The 20723-nt window shown below is 38.6% G+C and overlaps 1 pseudogene; it reads left to right on the forward strand.

The window, feature by feature from the left end:
* LOC133047614 (protein maestro-like) overlaps positions 1-20723 on the forward strand; it is a 97753-nt pseudogene that overhangs the window by 68712 nt on the left and 8318 nt on the right.

Consider the following 20723-nt stretch of genomic DNA (forward strand, 5'->3'; position numbering starts at 1 on the left):
ACCCGAGGGCTGGAACCTCGCGCAGCGCGGGCGCGCTCCATATAGAACAGCCGGGAGCCTGAGCAGCGCAGACGGAGAGAGCAGCGTCAGCCCCTCCCGGGAGCGCCAGCCCGTCCCCGCGGCGCAAGCCCGTCCCCACAGCGCCAGCCTCTCCCTGCAGAGCGACGGAACTAGCTACCTGAATGAGTCCACCTCCGCCCGCCTGTGTCAGGGCGGAAATGAGGCTCTGAAGAGACCGGCAAACAGAAGCCAAATAAACAAAGGGAACCGCTTCAGAAGGGACTGGTGCAACAGATTAAAATCCCTCTAGGAAACATTGACTACACCGGAGGAGCCTGTAGATATCGAGAAGCGTAAGCTGGAACGAGGAGCTATCTGAAACTGAGCCGAACCCACACTGACCGCAACAGCTCCAGAGAAACGCCTAGATATAATTTTACTTTTTTCTCTTTTTTTTTTATTTTTTTAATTTATTTCTTTTTTTTTCTTTTTTCTTTTTTCTCTTTTATTTTCCTTTAAAATCCCCTATTACTCCCCCATTACTCCTTAACTTTCATTTCCATAGACTTTTACGATTTTTTAATTAGGGGGGAAAAAAAATTTTTTTTTTCTTTTCTTTTTTTTTTTTTTTCTTTTTCTTTCTTTTTTTTCTTTCCTTTTTCTCTTCTATTTTCTATTTTTCTTTTTCTCTTATTTCTTTTAAAGTCCTCTAGTACTCCTCTACTACTCCTTAATTTTCATTTTCAATACACTATAACCTTACAAAAAAAAAAAAAAAAGAAGAGAAGCCCTATTTTTAAACCGAAGATTATTCTCTCCCAATCTTGACTCTCTGTTTTCTACCTCAGAACACCTCTATTTCCTCCTTTCCCCTTCTCTTCCCAATCCAATTCTGTGAATCTTTGTAGGTGACTGGGCTACGGAGAACACTCTGGGAACAGACAGCTGTGTAGATATGTCTCTCTCCTCTTGAGTCCCCCCTTTTCTCCTCCTGTTCATCTCTATCTCCCTCCTCCCTCTCCTCTTCTTCATGTGACTCTGTGAACCTCTCTGGGTGTCCCTAACGGGGGAGAATCTTTTAGCCATTAACCTAGAAGTTTTCTTATCAGGGCTGTATAGTTGGAGAAGTCCTGAGACTACAGGAAGAATAAAACTGAAATCCAGAGGCAGGAGACTTAAGCCCAAAACCTGAGAACACCAGAAAACTCCTGACTACATGGAACTTTAAGTAATAAGTGACTGTCCAAAAGCCTCCATACCTACACTGAAACCAACCACCACCCAAGAGCCAATAAGTTTTAGAGCAAGACATACCACGCAAATTCTCCAGCAACGCAGGAACATAGCCCTGAACATCAACATACAGGCTGCCCAAGGTCACACCTAACACATAGACCCATCTCAAAACTCATTACTAGGCACTCCACTGCTCTCCAAAGAGAAGAAATCAAGTTCCACGCACCAGAACACTGACGCAAGCTTCCCTAACCAGGAAATCTTGACAAGCCAATCGTCTAACCCCACCCACTGGGTTAATCCTCCACAACAAAAAGGAACCACAGACCTCCAGAATACAGAAAGCCCACTCCAGATACAGCAATCTAAACAAGATGAAAAGGCAAAGAAATACCCAACAGGTAAAGGAACATGAAAAATGCCCACCAAGTCAAACAAAAGAGGAGGAGATAGGGAATCTACCTGAAAAAGAATTTAGAATAATGATAATAAAAATGATCCAAAATCTTGAAAACAAAATGGAGTTACAGATAAATAGCCTGGAAACAAAGATTGAAAAGATTCAAGAACTGTTTAATAAAGACCTAGAAGAAATAAAAAAGAGTCAATTAAAAATGAATAATGCAATGAATGAGATAAAAAACACATGGGAGGGAACCAAGAGTAGAATAACGGAGGCAGAAGATAGGATAAGTGAGGTAGAAGATAAAATGGTGGAAATAAATGAAGCAGAGAGGAAAAAAGAAAAAAGGATCAAAAGAAATGAGGACAACCTCAGGGACCTCTGGGACACTGTGAAATGCCCCAACATTCGAATCATAGGAGTTCCAGAAGAAGAAGACAAAAAGAAAGGCCATGAGAAAATACTTGAGGAGATAATAGCTGAAAACTTCCCTAAAATGGGGAAGGAAATAGCCACCCAAATCCAAGAAACCCAGAGAGTCCCAAACAGGATAAACCCAAGGCGAAACACCCCAAGACACATATTAATCAAATTAACAAAGATCAAACACAGAGAACAAATATTAAAAGCAGCAAGGGAGAAACAACAAATAACACACAAAGGGATTCCCATAAGGATAACAGCTGATCTATCAATAGAAACCCTCCAGGCCAGAAGGGAATGGCAGGACGTACTGAAAGTAATGAAAGAGAATAACCTACAACCTAGATTACTGTATCCAGCAAGGATCTCATTCAGATATGAAGGAGAATTCAAAAGCTTTACAGATAAGCAAAAGCTGAGAGAATTCAGCACCACCAAACCAGCTCTTCAACAAATGCTAAAGGATCTTCTCTAGACAGGAAATGCAGAAAGGCTGTATAAACGTGAACCCAAAACAACAAAGTAAATGGCAACGGGACCACACCTATCAATAATTACCCTAAATGTAAATGGGTTGAATGCCCCAACCAAAAGACAAAGATTGGCTGAATGGATAAAAAAATAAGACCCCTATATATGCTGTCTACAAGCGACCCACCTCAAAACAAGAGACACATACAGACTAAAAGTGAAGGGCTGGAAAAAAATATTTCATGCAAACGGAGACCAAAAGAAAGCAGGAGTCGCAATACTCATATCAGATGAAATAGACTTTCAAATAAAGGAAGTGAAAAGAGACAAAGAAGGACACTACATAATGATCAAAGGATCAATCAAAGAAGAAGATATAACAATTATAAATATATATGCACCCAACATAGGAGCACCGCAATATGTACGGCAAATGCTAACGAGTATGAAAGAGGAAATTAATAGTAACACAATAATAGTGGGAGACTTTAATACCCCACTCACAACTATGGATAGATCAACTAAATAGAAAATTAACAAGGAAACACAAACCGTAAATGACACAATGGCCCAGCTAGACCTAATTGATATCTATAGGACATTTCACCCCAAAACAATCAACTTCACCTTTTTCTCAAGTGCACACGGAACATTCTCCAGAATAGATCACATCCTGGGCCATAAATCTGGTCTTGGAAAATTCAAAAAAATTGAAATCATTCCAGTCATCTTTTCTGACCACAGTGCAGTAAGATTAGATCTCAATCACAGGAAAAAAATTGTTAAAACTTCAAACATATGGAGGCTAAATAACACACTTCTGAATAACCAACAAATCATAGAAGAAATCAAAAAAGAAATCAAAATATGTATAGAAATGAATGAAAATGAAAACACAACAACCCAAAACCTATGGGACACTGTAAAAGCAGTGCTAAGGGGAAGGTTCATAGCATTACAGGCTTACATCAAGAAACAAGGAAAAAACCAAATAAATAACCTAACTCTACACCTAAAGCAATTAGAGAAGGAAGAAATGAAGAACCCCAGAGTTAGCAGAAGGAAAGAAATCTTAAAAATCAGGGCAGAAATAAATGCAAAAGAAACTAAAGAGACCATAGCAAAAATCAACAAAGCTAAAAGCTGGTTTTTTGAAAAAACAAAATTGACAAACCATTAGCAAGACTCATTAAGAAACAAAGAGAGAAGAACCAAATTAACAAAATTAGAAATGAAAATGGAGAGATCACAACAGACAACACTGAAATACAAAGGATCATAAGAGACTACTACCAGCAGCTCTATGCCAATAAAATGGACAATTTGGATGAAATGGACAAATTCTTAGAAAAGTACAACTTTCCAAAACTGAACCAGGAAGAAATAGAAGATCTTAACAGACCCATCACAAGCAAGGAAATCGAAACTGTCATCAAAAATCTTCCAGCAAACAAAAGCCCAGGACCAGATGGCTTCACAGCTGAATTCTACCAAAAATTTAGAGAAGAGCTAACACCTATCTTACTCAAACTCTTCCAGAAAATTGCAGAAGAAGATAAGCTTCCAAACTCATTCTATGAGGCCACCATCACCCTAATTCCAAAACCAGACAAAGATGCCACAAAAAAAGGAAAACTACAGGCCAATATCACTGTGAACATAGATGCAAAAATCCTTAACAAAATTCTAGCAAACAGAATCCAACAACATATTAAAAAAATCATACACCATGACCAAGTGGGCTTTATCCCAGGGATGCAAGGATTCTTTAATATCCGCAAATCAATCAATGTAATACACCACATTAACAAATTGAAAGATAAAAACCATATGATTATCTCAATAGATGCAGAGAAAGCCTTTGACAAAATTCAACACTCATTTATGATTAAAACTCTCCAAAAAGCAGGAATAGAAGGAATATACCTCAACATAATAAAAGCTATATATGACAAACCCACAGCAAGCATCACCCTCAATGGTGAAAAATTGAAAGCATTTCCCCTGAAATCAGGAACAAGACAAGGGTGCCCACTCTCACCACTACTATTCAACATAGTGTTGGAAGTTTTGGCCACAGCAATCAGAGCAGAAAAAGAAGTAAAAGGAATCCAGATAGGAAAAGAAGAAGTAAAACTCTCACTGTTTGCAGATGACATGATCCTCTACATAGAAAACCCTAAAGGCTCTACCAGAAAATTACTAGAGCTAATCAATGAATATAGGAAAGTTGCAGGATATAAAATTAACACACAGAAATCCCTTGCATTCCTATATACTAACAATGAAAAAACAGAAAGAGAAATTAAGGAAACAATACCATTCACCATTGCAACAAAAAGAATGAAATACTTAGGAGTATATCTACCTAAAGAAACAAAAGACCTATACATAGAAAACTATAAAACACTGATGAACGAAATCAAAGAGGACACAAACAGATGGAGAAACATACCGTGTTCATGGATTGGAAGAATCAATATTGTCAAAATGGCTATTCTACCCAAAGCAATCTATAGATTCAATGCAATCCCTATCAAGCTACCAACGATATTTTTCACAGAACTAGACCAAAGAATTTCACAATATGTATGGAAATACAAAAAAACCTCGAATAGCCAAAGTAATCTTGAGAAAGAAGAATGGAACAGGAGGAATCAACCTGCCTGACTTCAGACTCTACTACAAAGCCGCAGTCATCAAGACAGTATGGTACTGGCACAAAGACAGAAATATAGATGAATGGAACAGAATAGAAAGCCCAGAGATAAATCCACGAACCTATGGACACCTTATCTTTGACAAAGGAGGCAAGGATATACAATGGAAAAAAGACAACCTCTTTAACAAGTGGTGCTGGGAAAACTGGTCAACCACTTGTAAAAGAATGAAACTAGAACACTTTCTGACACCATACACAAAAATAAACTCAAAATGGATTAAAGATCTAAATGTAAGACCAGAAACTATAAAACTCCTAGAGGAGAACATAGGCAAAACACTCTCCGACATAAATCACAGCAAGATCCTCTATGACCCACCCCCCAGAATATTGGAAATAAAAGCGAAACTAAACAAATGGGACCTAATGAAACTTAAAAGCTTTTGCACTACAAAGGAAACTATAAGTAAGGTGAACAGACAGCCCTCAGATTGGGAGAAAATAATAGCAAATGAAGAAACAGACAAAGGATTAATCTCAAAAATATGCAAGCAACTCCTGCAGCTCAATTCCAGAAAAATAAATGACCCAATCAAAAAATGGGCCAAAGAACTAAACAGACATTTCTCCAAAGAAGACATACAGATGGCTAGCAAACACATGAAAAGATGCTCAACATCACTCATTATTAGAGAAATGCAAATCAAAACCACAATGAGGTACCATTACACGCCAGTCAGGGTGGCTGCTATCCAAAAGTCTACAAGCGATAAATGCTGGAGAGGGTGTGGAGAAAAGGGAACCCTCTTACACTGTTGGTGGGAATGCAAACTAGTACAGCCGCTATGGAAAACAGTGTGGAGATTTCTTAAAAAACTGGAAATAGAACTGCCATATGACCCAGCAATCCCACTTCTGGGCATACATACTGAGGAAACCAGATCTGAAAGAGACACGTGCACCACAATGTTCATCGCAGCACTGTTTATAATAGCCAGGACATGGAAGCAACCTAGATGCCCATCAGCAGATGAATGGATAAGGAAGCTGTGGTACATATACACCATGGAATATTACTCAGCCATTAAAAAGAATTCATTTGAACCAGTCCTAATGAGATGGATGAAACTGGAGCCCATTATACAGAGTGAAGTAAGCCAGAAAGATAAAGACCAATACAGTATACTAACACATATATATGGAATTTAGAAAGATGGTAACGATAACCCTATATGCAAAACAGAAAAAGAGACACAGAAATACAGAACAGACTTTTGAACTCTGTGGGAGAAGGTGAGGGTGGGATGTTTTGAAAGAACAGCATGTATATTATCTATGGTGAAACAGATCACCAGCCCAGGTGGGATGCATGAGACAAGTGCTCGGGCCTGGTGCACTGGGAAGACCCAGAGGAATCGGGTGGAGAGGGAGGTGGGAGGGGGGATCGGGATGGGGAATATGTGTAAATCTATGGCTGATTCATATCAATGTATGACAAAACCCACTGAAATGTTGTGAAGTAATTAGCCTCCAACTAATAAAAAAAGAAAAAAATAATAAAGTCAAGTTTCTGGTGTGCAAAAATAGAGAAGATACAAGGAATGGAAGAAATAAAGAATGAGAAGTCAAGATGAAGGAAAGGAATGGATTCCCACAGAGTAGAGGAAATGCAAGATAGTGGCAATTGAAAAAAGTGGGACTCAAGTTCAAATGACATCCCCACGCTTACCTCTGTGGTGCCCCAGGGCCACAGGAAAGAGTAAGATTGGGGAATCTCTATAGGTATGCAGATGGATCCTTATACCACAATAGAAAACATTTAGAGAGGAGGCAAGCTAAATTCCATTCTTTGTGATTGTCTCAAAGCATGCCAATAGTCACTGCCATACTTAAGGCAACTCTACAGCTGTCTGTGGCCCATTTTCCATTGTTCAGAGAAAAGATAACCTTAATAGGGTAAAGTGCAGATGTTGTTAGAGCTGTAACCGGGTGTTACATAGAAACTGTCCTACCCTATGATCCAAAACTTCCCCCCTGCTGCCAGCAAACACCTCTCTCTGCACTCCATGCAAATTGGGAAAGCAAAGGATTTTATATACAAATGTTGCTGAGTTGTGTGAGACTAAACATTAGAACCTTGGTGTAACTGGTTAAAAAAAAAAACAGAAACAGTCATGAAGTTACAGAACAATTTTTCATCTTTCTCCCAGACCCACCCCAAACAGTCTAACCATTTAAATATAATAGTTCTTTTCAATGCTGATAAAATTGGCTTGTTTAGGCAAAGCTTGCTAAATTCTAGTCTAGCAGGGGGCCAGTGAATCAAGTGCCTGAGGGCTTGAGAAGAAAAAGAAAAGGCTGACTACTATTATATGTGCAAATATTTTAGGCTTCGACAAAATAAACCCCCTGATGATGGGTAAATTCTGTTCTAAAATGGTCATAGGTGTCATCACCCTTGCTGTACTGTTTAATAGACTGTGAACTCATAAAGGGACATAGCATTGTTCAATTCCCTTTACATTTTGTCACTTAATTTCTTGATCCCAGATCCCAGGGAGTGGACGCAAGTAAACTGCCCATCCAGAGAAAAGGGCAGAGGAAATTGTTCTGGGTAGGGTTTTAATACCAGAAATCCCACATCCTGGGAAGCTGTCAGTCCCTGCAAACCAGGATCTTGTTCACTCTAGTTTCTGCTTTATTTGTCCTTCATTTTCAGGGGTAATTTGCAGATGTACAGCAGAAACCTAAGAAATAGTGAAATGCAGTTGATCCAACATAAGGAGCATAATCTCAAAAAAGGAAGAAATGAGCAGCATTTGGTTATGGGGTGGTGATTCCCAACCTTGGTTGTGTGTTAGATTACCCTGAGTTTTCAAACCTACCTGTGTCCCGCCACCAGGAGCCTTGATGTAATTGTTCAGGGGCGTGACCTGGATAAGTTTCTCAGGTGAGTCCAACATGCAGCCAAGATTGAGACGCACTGACATGGGCTGACTTCATGAAGCAGATTCCTATATAGCACCAATTACTGAGAGAAGGATATTTAAATTTTGCTATATTTGATATAAGGAATCACACAAAATAGACTGTAAGAAAGACAACATGGACTAGTTATACAGAATTCCGGTTCTATCTTCAACAAAGAAAACCATGTATTTATTAATCTATAATAAACTATATTTAATAATTATAGTTATAATTAATAAGTAAACCATTTAGTTATTAATCTGATTAATTGCAATTGAATTACCTGAATTATGAATTTTTGTGGTTCAGCTTTTTTAAACACATGACCCTTTTATATTTCTCAACTAATAGTTCAGTTCAGGTCAGTTGCTCAGTCGTGTCCGACTCTTTGCGACCCCATGGACCACAGCACGCCAGGCCTCCCTGTCCATCACCAACTCCTGGAGTTTACTCAGCCTCATCTCCATCGAATCGGTGATGCCATCCAATCATCTCATCCTCTGCCGCCCCCTTCTCCTATCTTCAATCTTTCCCAGCATCAGGGTCTTTTCCAATGAGTCAGCTCTTTGCATCAGGTGGCCAAAGTATTGGAGTTTCAGCTTCAACATCAGTCCTTCCAATGAACACTCGGGACTGATCTCCTTTAGGATGGACTGGTTGGGTCTCCTTGCAGCCCAAGGGACTCTCAAGAGTCTTCTCCAACACCACAGTTCAAAAGCAACAATTCTTCAGTGCTCAGCTTTCTTTAGACTCCAACGCTCACGTCCATACATGACTACTGGAAAAACCATAGCCTTGACGAGACCTTTGTAGGCAAAGTAATGTCTCTACTTTTTAATATGCTGTCTAGGTTGGTCATAACTTTCCTCCAAAGAGTAAGTGTCTTTTAATTTCATGGCTGCAGTCACCATCTGCAGTGATTTTGGAGCCCAGAATAACAGTGTCAGCCACTGTTTCCCATCTATTGGCCATGAAGTGATGGGACCAGATGCCATGATCTTAGTTTTCTGCCAACTTTTTCGCTCTCCTCTTTCACTTGCATCAAGAGGTTCTTTAGTTCTTCTTCCCTTTCTGCCATAAGGGTGATGTCATCTGCATATCTGAGGTTATTGATATTTCTCCTGGAAATCTTGATTCCAGCTTGTGGTGGTGATATACAGCCTTGACGTACTCCTTTTCCTATTTGGAAACAGTCTGTTGTTCCATGTCTAGTTCTAACTGTTGCTTCCTGACCTGCATACAGATTTCTCAAGAGGCAAGTCAGGTGGTCTGTTATTCCCATCTCTTTCAGAATTTCTCACAGTTTATTGTGATCCACACAGTCAAAGGCTTTGGCATAGTCAATAAAGCAGAAACAGATGTTTTTCTGGAATTCGCTTGCTTTTTCAATGCTCCAGTGTATGTTGGCAATTTGACCTCTGGATCCTCTGACTTTCCTAAAACCAGCTTGAACAACTGGAAGTTCACAGTTCACATATTGTTAAAGCCTGACTTGGAGAATTTTGAGCTTTACTGTACTAGCGTGTGAGATGAATGCAATTGTGCGGTAGTTTGAGCATTCTTTGGAATTTACCTTTCTTTGGGACTGGAATGAGAAACTGACCTCTTCCAGTCCTGTGGCCACTGCTGAGTTTTCCAAATTTGCTAGCATGTTGAGTGCAGCACTTTCACAGCATCATCTTTCAGGATTTGTAATAGCTCAACTGGAATTCCATCACCTCTACTAGCTTTGTTCATAGTGATTCTTCCTAAGGCCCACTTGACTTCACATTCCAGGATGTCTGGCTCTAAGTAAGTGATCACACCTTCGTGATTATCTGGGTTGTGAATATCTTTTTTTGTTCAGTTCTTCTGTGTATTCTTGCCACCTCTTCTTAATATCTTCTGCTTCTGTTAGGTCCATATCATTTCTCTCCTTTTTTTGTGCCCATCTTTGCATGAAATATTCCCTTGGTATCTCTAATTTTCTTGAAGAGATCTCTAGTCTTTTCTATTCTATTGTATTCCTTTATTTCTTTCCACTGATCACTGAGGAAGGCTTTCTTATCTCTCCTTGCTATTCTTTGGAACTCTGCATTCAGATGGGTGTACATTTCCTTTTCTCCTTTGCTTTTCGCTTCTCTTCTTTTCACAGCTAGCCATTTTGCTTTTTTGCATTTCTTTTTCTTGGGGATGGTGTTGATCCCTGTCTCCTGGACAATGTCACGAACCTCCATCCATAGTTCATCAGGCACTGTCTATCAGATCTAGTCCCTTAAATCTATTTCTCACTTCCACTGTATAATTGTAAGGGGTTTGGTTTAGGTCATACCTGAATGGTCTAGTGGTTTTCCCTACTTACTTTCTTCAATTTACATCTGAATTTGGCAATAAGGAGTTCATGATCTGAGCTACAGTCAGCTCCCGGTCTTGTTTTTGCTGACTGTAGTTAACTTATCTTAATTTTCTGATGAACTGTTTCTGTTCCAGTTGAATATTCCCTTCAGACTAAGTTTTAATCTCAACTTAGCCCGTTTGTGACTCAACAATTATTGATTGGAGTGATATTTAGAATATTTAACAAACCAGTGAAGACAGGCACTGACCAACGGCCAATGACATGGTCCTGGCATTAACCCTAATGACATTAACCCTAATAGGGTAGAATTAACACATTCATTGCTGAATCAAAATGCAGACCAGTGGGTCCTCAACCATGTCTAAAAGGGGACCTTGGTGGGCTTTAAGCAATGAATATTTACCAAGCAAAAACAAATGTTTTAAAATATTTGGCAATTGATATTATTTTTCCACTTTTCATACACTGAAACTGGCCCTAGTAAAGGGTTCCTTAAAGCCTCTAATTTTAAGTGTCCACAAGTCAAAAAATCCTGGTGAAGTCAATGTAGGAGGGTATTAATCCAACGCTTCTCACTTGCCATGTGAAATCATTTTATTGCTTTCATTTTGTTTTTCATTGGAAACCCTGGACTTTGAATTTGGACAGACCTAGATAGGAGTTTTAGCTTTGTCACTGATTGCTGTATAATCTTGGGTAAAGTGCCTCTTTGAGCCACAGTTTTGACCGTTGCTTAGGTTTCATGAAGATTAAATGGTGGCAGGGATTTAGTATCTTATCAGGTACATTATACATGGTAGCTGTATTTATGATCATGACTATTTTTCAGTGCCTTTTGAGCTATTTTTATTAGTCACTGCACAGCTATTCAGCTCTAATTGCTAGAAAGTTACACTTAATTATGGTTGGTTGTATTTTTTTAATTCATTTATTTTTTACTGAAGGATAATTGCTTTACAGAATTTTGTTTTCTGTCACACCTCAACATGAATCAGCCATCAGTTCAGTTCAGTCGCTCAGTCGTGTCTGACTCTTTGCGACCCCATGAATCGCAGCACGCCAGGCCTCCCTGTCCATCACAAACTCCCGGAGTTTACTCAAACTCGAGCCCACCGAGTCGGTGATGCCATCCTGCCATCTCATCCTCTGTCGTCCCCTTCTCCTCCTGCCCCCAATCCCTCCCAGCATCAGGATCTTTTCCAACGAGTCAACTCTTCATATGAGGTGGCCAAAGTATTGGAGTTTCAGCTTCAGCATCAGTCCTTCCAATGAACACCCAGGACTTATCTCCTTCAGGATGGACTGGTTGGATCTCCTTGCAGTCCAAGGGACTCTCAAGAGTCTTCTCCAACACCACAGTTCAAAAGCATCAATTTTTCGGCGCTCAGCTTTCTTCACAGTCCAACTCTCACATCCATACATGACCACTGGAAAAACCATAGCCTTGACCAGACAGACCTTTGTTGGCAAAGTAATGTCTCTGCTTTTTAATATGCTATCTAGGTTGGTCATAACTTTCCTTCCAAGGAGTAAGCGTCTTTTAATTTCATGGCTACAGTCACCATCTGCAGTGATTTTGGAGCCCACAGAAATAAAGTCTGACACGGTTTCCACTGTCTCCCCATCTGTTTCCCATGAGGTGATGGGACCAGATGCCATGATCTTAGTTTTCTGAATATTAAGCTTTAAGCCAACTTTTTTTTTTTTCCCATGTATTTTATTTTATTTTTTTAAATTTATTTATTTTTTTTTATTAGTTGGAGGCCAATCACTTCACAACATTTCAGTGGGTTTTGTCATACATTGATATGAATCAGCCATGGATTTACACGTATTCCCCATCCCGATCCCCCCTCCCACCTCCCTCTCCACCCGATTCCCCCGAGTCCTCCCAGTGCACCAGGCTGGAGCACTTGTCTCATGCATCCCACCTGGGCTGGTGATCTGTTTCACCATAGATAGTATATACGCTGTTCTTTTGAAATATCCCACCCTCACATTCTCCCACAGAGTTCAAAAGTCTGTTCTGTATTTCTGTGTCTCTTTTTCTGTTTTGCATATAGGGTTATCGTTACCATCTTTCTAAGTTCCATATATATGTGATAGTATGCTGTCATGTTCTTTATCTTTCTGGTTTTAAGCCAACTTTTTCACTCTCCTCTTTCACTTTCATCAAGAGGCTTTTTAGTTCCTCTTCACTCTCTGCCATAAGGGTGGTTTCATCTGCATATCTGAGGTTATTGATATTTCTCCCAGCAATCTTGATTCCAGCTTGTGCTTCTTCCAGCCCAGTGTCTCTCATGATGTACTCTGCATAGAAGTTAAATAAGCAGGGTGACAATACACAGCCTTGATGTACTCCTTTTCCTATTTGGAACCAATCAGCCATAGGTATACATATATCCATCCCCTTTGAACCTCCCTCCATCACCCTCCCCACCCCACCCTTCTAGGTTGAGAGAGCCACTGTTTGAATTTCCTGAGCCATACAGCACATTCCCTTTGGCTATCTATTTTACATATGGTAATGTAAGTTTCCATGTTACTCTCTCCATACATCTCACCCAGTCCTCCCCTCTCCACCTGTCCATAAGTCTGTTCTCTATGTCTATTTCTCCATTGTTGCCCTGTAAATAAATTCTTCAGTGCCATTTTTGTAGAGTCTGTATATATGCATTAGAATATACTATTTATCTTTCTCTTCCTAACTTACTTCACTCTGTGTAATAGGTTCCAGGTTCATTCACCTCATTAGCACTGACTCAGATGTATTCCTTTTTATGGCTGAGTAATATTCCATGTGTATATGTACCACATATACATTTTTTCTTGATGAGTCTGGCTAAGGGTTTGTCAATTTTGTTTATCTTCTCAAAGAACCAGCTTTTTGTGTTATTAATCTTTACTATTGTTTCTTTCATTTCTTTTTATTTTTGCATGGATCTTTATGATTTCTTTCCTTCTACTAATTTTGGGTTTTTTTGTTCTTCTTTTTCCAGTTGTTTTAGGTGTGAAGTTAGGTTGTCTGTTCAGTGTTTTTCTTGTTTCTTGAAGTAGGATTGAATTCTGTAAAATTCCCTCTAATAACTGCTTTTGCTGCATCCCAGGGGTTTTGAGTTGTGTTTTCATTGTCATTTGTTTCTAGAAAGTTTTTTATTTCCCTTTTGATTTCTCCAGTAACCTGTTGGTTATTTAGAAATGTGTTGTTTAATCTCCATGTGTTTGTATTTCTTACAGTTTTCTCCTTGTTGTTGATATCTAGTCTCATAGCACTGTGGTCAAGAAGATGCTTGATAGAATTTCCATTTTCTTAAATTTACTGAGCTTTGCTTAGTGACCCAATATTTCATCTATCCAGGAGAATGTTCCATGTGCACTTGAGAAGAAGGTGTATTCTTCTGCATTTGGATAGAATGTCCTGAAGATATAAATGTGATCCATCTAATCTAATGTATCATTTAAGACTTGTGTTTCTTTATGGATTTTCAGTTTTTATGATCTGTCTATTGGTGTGAGTGGGATGTTAAAGTCTCCTACTATTATGGTGTTATTGTCAGTTTCTCCTTTTATGTCTGTTAGTGTTTGTCTTATGCATTGAGGTGCTCCTATGTTGGGTGCACAGATATTTACAATTGTTATGTCTTCCTCTTGGATTGATCCCTTGATCATTATGTAATGTCCTTCCTTATCTCTTGTAATCTTCTTTATTCTAAGGTCTATTTTGTCTGATATGAGGGTTGCTACTCCAGCTTTCTTTTGCTCCCCATTTGCATGGAATATATTTTTCCATCCTCTCACTTTCAGTCTATATGTGTCTTTAGGTAGGTCTGAAGTGGGTTTCTTGTAGACAGCATATATATGGGTCTTGTTTTTGTATCTATTCAGCCAGTCTGTGTCTTTTGGTTGGGGCATTTAATCCATTTACATTTAAAGTAATATTTATATATATGTTCCTATTGCTATTTTCTTAATTGTTTGGGGTTGATTTTGTAGATCTTTCTTCTTCTCTTGTATTTCTTGACCATATAAGTCCCTTTAACATTTTTTGTAAAGCTGGTTTGGTCGTACTGAATTTCCTTATCTTTTGCTTGTCTGAAAAGCTTTTTATTTCTCTGTCAATTTTGAATGAGATCCTTGCTGGGTACAGTAATCTTGGTTGTAGATTTTTCCCTTTCAGTATTTTAAATATATCCTTCCATTACTTTCTGGCCCACAGAGTTTCTGTTGAATGATCAGCTGTTAAACATATGGGATTTCCCCTGTATGTTACTTGTTGCTTCTCCCTTGCTGCTTTTAATAATCATTCTTCGTGTTTAGTCATTTTTTGTTGGATTAGTATGTGTCTTGGCATGTTTCTCCTTGGGTTTATCCTGTGTGGGACTCTTTGTGCCTTTCCTCTTGGACTTGATTGACTATTTCCTTTTCCATGTTGTGGAAATTTTCAACTAGAATCTCTTCAAAAATCTTCTCATGTCCTTTCTTTTTCACTTATTCTGGGACCCCTATAATTCAAATGTTGGCACATTTGATATTATCCCAGAGGTCTCTGAGACTATCCTCAGTTTTTTTCATTCTTTTTACTTTATTCTGCTTTTCAGAAGTTATTTCCACCATATTATCTTCCAGCTCATTGTTTCATTCTTCCACTTCAGATATTCTGCTATTGATTCCTTCTAGAATATTTTTAATTTCAGTAAATATGTTGTTTGTCTCTGTTTGTGTATTCTTTAATTCTTGTAGGTCTTTTTATATTGATTTTTGTATTTTCTCCATTTTGTTTTCAAGGTTTTTGATCATCTTTACTGTCATTATTCTGAATTCTTTTTCAGGTAGTTTGTCTATTTCCTCTTTATTTATTTGGACTTTTGTGTTTCTAGTTTGTTCCTTCATTTGTGTAGGATTTCTCTGCCTTTTCATTATGTTTTTTAACTTATTGTTTTGGACATTTCCTTTTCCTAGGCTTCAAGGAAAGTTGAATTCTTTCCTTGAAGAAGGTTGAATTCTTTCTTCCTTTTGGTTTCTGACTCCTAAGGTTGGTCTAGTGGTTTGTGTAAGCTTTGTATAGGGTGATATTTGTGCCTAGTTTTTGTTTGTTTTTCCTCTGATGGGCGAGGCTGAGTGAGGTGGTAATCCTTTCTGCTGGTGATTGGGTTTGTATTTTTGTCTTGTTTGTTGTTTAGATGAGGCATCCCTGAACCTTCTGTACAGGGTGCTACTGGTGGTTGGGTGATACTGGGTCTTTTATTCAAGTGGTTTTGTTTGTGTGAATTCTTACTATTTGATACTCCCTAGGGTTAGTTCTCTGGAACTCTAGGGTCCTGGAGTCAGTGGTCCCACTCCAAAGGCTCAGGACTTGATCTCTGGCTCTGAGGACATGCAGCTGAGTGTAGTGGCTATGACTGTGACACAGATGCATGGCACAGTCCTCGTCATACGTCAGGCTTGGGACGTACCCCACTTGTCTGGATACGGTTATGAGAGTCGAGCTGAAGCTCATGTCGGGCACCACAATGATGCACACAGCGTGCAGGTCTGGCACTGCCTTGTACACAGTCTGAATAAACTCTTTGCAGCAGCCTTGAATACTCGTCCATGGCCACAAAGAGGTGCATGAACAGTGTGTTCAGAGGGTGCAGAAGAGGTTCTATTTTTCGTTAAAACATTCTCTGTCCCTCTCCATGATAGGAATATTTCTCTCCATCCAACTGACGTTAAGTTTGACCATGGGACTTGCTTTGGCCAATGAAATATGAACACAAGTGCTATGTGTCACTTTCAGAGACTAGCTTGAAGCACCAAAATTTACTTCTGCCTTTTTTTTCTCTTGATTAGCAACATGTACTTAATCTTACCATATGTAAGTTACAGCTCAAGGTTTTCTTTAAGCCATGAATATTTTTCTTGCCCCTTGCCCCACAAATCTCATGCTGTCTTGGGCTTTAACAGTTTTGAAACACTTCTTACAGGCTCTTAAAAATATTTGATTGTATTTTAACATTTTTATGACATTTTCCATTTTATGGTCCTCTCTTTTTTAATATATGAATTCATCTTAATGTTTCTAATGCGTTTTCTCTGGTTTCCTTAATCATATTGTTCCCCCCCCCCCCCCCCCCCCCCCGGCCATTGGAACTAGTCCTTCAGGTCAGAATTTCATTTTAGATTTTCTTATCCTTCTGGAGCTTTAGTTTCTTTTTTGGGGGGCTGTTTGAAATACATATATAATTTTTAATTTGAATTTGAACCCTGATTTCCCAAACCTTTGATTTCAAAGGACCCATAGCTGGTATTGTTTCTCTTGTTGTTGTTCAGTCACTGTTGTGTCTAACTCTTTGAGACCCCAAGGACTGCTATGACATCATAAATTTCAATGTGACACTGTAACTTTCTGCAAGAATTCTTTCACTTCCCCATTGGCAATCAATCCTCTCCCAGTGGCTTCTTTGTTTGTAGCACTGATAGGGAAATCAGAGGGTAGATCTGATTCTGTGACTTGTTCTACAAGGGGATCCTTACTGAGTGGTGTGCTTCTGCCCTGGGGAGTTTCTATGTGGGTCACTCTATGAAACTGCAGTGCTGGATGTCCTAGCTGATGCCATACAGAGGACTGCTTGCTTGAATGAGCATCATACAGAAATGAGAATCATCCTTGATCCCACCTCAAAGAAACTCTTGGTCTGGACAGAATTTTGCATCAGTAATAGCGGAGGCTATAAGAGCATGGAGGCTTTGTCTCAGCCTTCATGCTTATGTGCTTAGTCACTCAGGCTTGCCTGACTCTTTGCAACCCAATGGATTGTAGCCTGCCAGGCTTCTCTGTCCATGGGATTCTCCAGGCAAGAATACTGGAGTGGGTTGCCATTTCCCTCTCCAGGGGATCTTCCCAACCCAGGGAAGAGTCATCAAACGTATGACTCTTGCATCTCTTGCATTGGCAGGTGGATTCTTTACCACTTAGCCACCTGGGAATTCCTCAGTCCTTGCATCTGAGGCAAAGTAAGAGTCATAATATTCCAACAGGTGGTTGTTGTTATTGAGTCACTAAGTCTGTGTCCAACTCTTTGTGATTCCATGGACTATAGCCTGCCAGGCTCCTCTGTCCTTGGGACTTCCCAAGCAAGAATACTGGAGTGGGCTGCCATTTCTTTCTCCAACTCGAACAGAGTAGCAGCAGGCTTCTACACATAGTCTGTCTTTTGGTTATGGTACAAGACTCTTTCTTGTGTGGGAGAGAAAGTGGGGTCCTGGGAGCACATTCTGGAGTAACTAGATCCTGGTGGGGTTTTAGGAGTCCCTCTCCTCCTTCACCAAAGGGTTACATTTGAGTTCCATTTCCAGAGATGAAGTAAAAGCAAGTTGAATTGGTCTTTTGAATACATGTAAGAATCCTTAGAGTATTGGGGATATGTATGAAGAATTTCAGACAAAGGCCATGAAAAATAGACTAGGCTGCATTTTCTACTCAACTGTAAATTGGACCATCTTAGTTACATAATTTTAGGCATATAAATCTTATTATAGACTCCTTTTCTTAGTAATTTTCCATAGATTATGAACATCAATTTCATCACAATGAAAGCGTTATTGCAGAGTAGTTATAAACCTACAGTTTGGAGTGAAATATACCTAGCATGAACCCCAGCTTCTAACTATTAACTGGTGATTTTAGATAGATTATTTATTGTCTCAGACACCCAGTTTCCTCAATTATAAATTAATATGAGTAGATTAAATGAGATAATTTATGTGAAGTGTTTAGCAGAATGTATGGAACATATTAAAAGTTCTGAAAGTGGTTACTATTACTGTAATTATTATTCCATGAAATATCTATTATCTTCCATAGTGTTTGTTTTTTACTTTTACATGGAGCATTTCCATCCTCCCACCCTCACATTTCAGTTTTGACATATCTCAGTAATATTGATAAACCTGCTTCCAGTTTTCATGCAATACACATTAGCTCTTGGCATAGAATAATCTGAGTACTTCATATGTTTTGAGATAGAATATGCTTCATTTTTAAAACTTGAAGTTGGAAAAATTACTTAAAGTTATGTTTACAGCTATTTGATAATAGATAGAATTACTGCTGTTAAAGAATAAAACTAATTCACCATGCAATTTAAAATGTTCAGAGTGGTAATAAAAATGAGGAAGAGATCTCTTTAAAGAAAATGGTATGCCTTTTATAATTCCTCATATATTAAGTAAATGTTCCTAGAGGATTTGATGTGATTTGAACTTTTGTAATGTTTTTAAATCAAGTATTTATAAACAAAAGGAGACATGGTCTCAATATAGTATATATTTAATGCATCTTGATAAGTAAGTGAATTAACAAAAGAGTCTGTAAATACAGTTTTTTGTTCAGTAGGTGAAACTTACCAGTATGAAGCAAAAAACCCGGTAAAACAATACCCGTAACCAGATCTAATGATTAATCTTGGCAATTATATTTAAAAATTGCAAATGGCCCTGTTTTAAAAGGCAAATCATATTTATAAAATGAAATAGTTATTCTGATTCTATTAAAAAGGAAAATAATAAACATATGCTAAACTATGATATGAGTAATATTCAGGATCTTGTCTTATTAATTATATTTGCTAAATTTATTGAGATTGGATAAGATTCAAGTACCATTTCAAGGACTGAACTCTGGATGATGGATAAGACACACAGTTAATAATAAATGGCAATGTCAAGATAAGGTGTGATGGCTAAAGATATGGGTTTATGGCTTGCCTTATTTAACATCTGTGTTAAGTATTGAAGTGCCCAGTGTGTTAATTAAGTTTACAGATGGCTCTAAATTAGGAGATGCTACAAATACCACCGAAAACCAAGGAGTAATCTCAGAAATAAAAGGAATTCATAAACAGAACTGCCATTAAATAATACTGAAGGAAAATAAATGAGTATGAGTGAAGATTTCAAATACTCTTGCTCTCACTTTCTGGTCTTCTGAGGCAAAAGCTAAGTACAAATCATAAAACAAGCATAAAATGACTTTTGAGGCTAATGATCTTTAACTTTGAAAGAGGATCATAAATGAGTATCTTTTAGAGCTCATCACTGTCAAGTAGGTACTTAAAACTATGCTTAGAGAACAACTTGGTATAATGAATTTCACTGTGTTTGACTGCAGAGAATACTGACTTGGATTCTGCTGGTTCATATCCTAAACTCTAGTACACAAGTTCTTATTTTGTTGTCTAGACGGTTACTCTGAATTCTGAAAAGTGAAACTCTAGCTCTGAACTGCTATCTCTGGAGGCTGGGTTTCTCTTACTTTGTCGTCTTATCAACATGTTTGTCTGAACCTCTGTTAACAATTTTCTGACTTGCTGAGTGTTCATCTCATCTTCCTCCTATCATCAGTTGCTAGGCAATTTTTAGTCTTCTCATTTCCCTCTGGGGGCTCTGTGTAGACTCAACATCTTACCTGTTGCCTTCAGAGTGCTCAAGTCTCCGTCTGAGAGCTTCCAACTGCGCCTGGACATAACTATTTGGAAATTTGTTGCTTCATACTCAGTGTTTCTAAAGAAAATTCATTATCATTCTGTCCTTGAAGAAGACCCCTCTCCTGATTTCTTCATCAATGTCAGTGCTGATAGATTTCACCTAGGTCAGTGGGGTTAGTTGCTCAGTTGTGTCTGACACTTTGTGGCCCCAAGGACTATAGCCCACCAGGTTCCTCTGTCCATGGAATTCTCCAGACAAGAATACAGGAGTGGGTTCCCATTCCCTTCTCCAGGGGAATGGAACCTGGGTATCCCACACTGTGGGTAGATCCTTTCTCATCTGAGCCACCAAGCATTGTCTGTGACATTTTCATATTCAAGATCCTCTGATTTCTATTGTTTACTCAGTCTCTTTGAGTCCTCTTTCCAAATTCATATTAATTTTCCTCTTTCCTCTCTTACTTCCATTCTCCTTGTCCATGCCTGTATCATTTATATTTTTATGATTATAATAGCCTTTTGGGAGGTAGTACAAATAATAAGAATAGGTTTTATGTTCTTATAAAAGTAAACACATATAACTAAGGGAAACTGAATTGCAATACCACCCTTCCAAGAATGAATACTCAAATATTCAAGAAACACTGGAGTAAAAGCAAAACAAACATAACCATGTCAGGTTAACACCATCTAGAAACTTCTGGATTGTAAATTATATGTGGAAGTGAAGGTTTGGTTCTTGCATGATTTTGA

The sequence above is a fragment of the Dama dama genome, chromosome 27, assembly GCF_033118175.1.
Source record: "Dama dama isolate Ldn47 chromosome 27, ASM3311817v1, whole genome shotgun sequence".
In the NCBI taxonomy this organism is placed as follows: domain Eukaryota; kingdom Metazoa; phylum Chordata; class Mammalia; order Artiodactyla; family Cervidae; genus Dama; species Dama dama.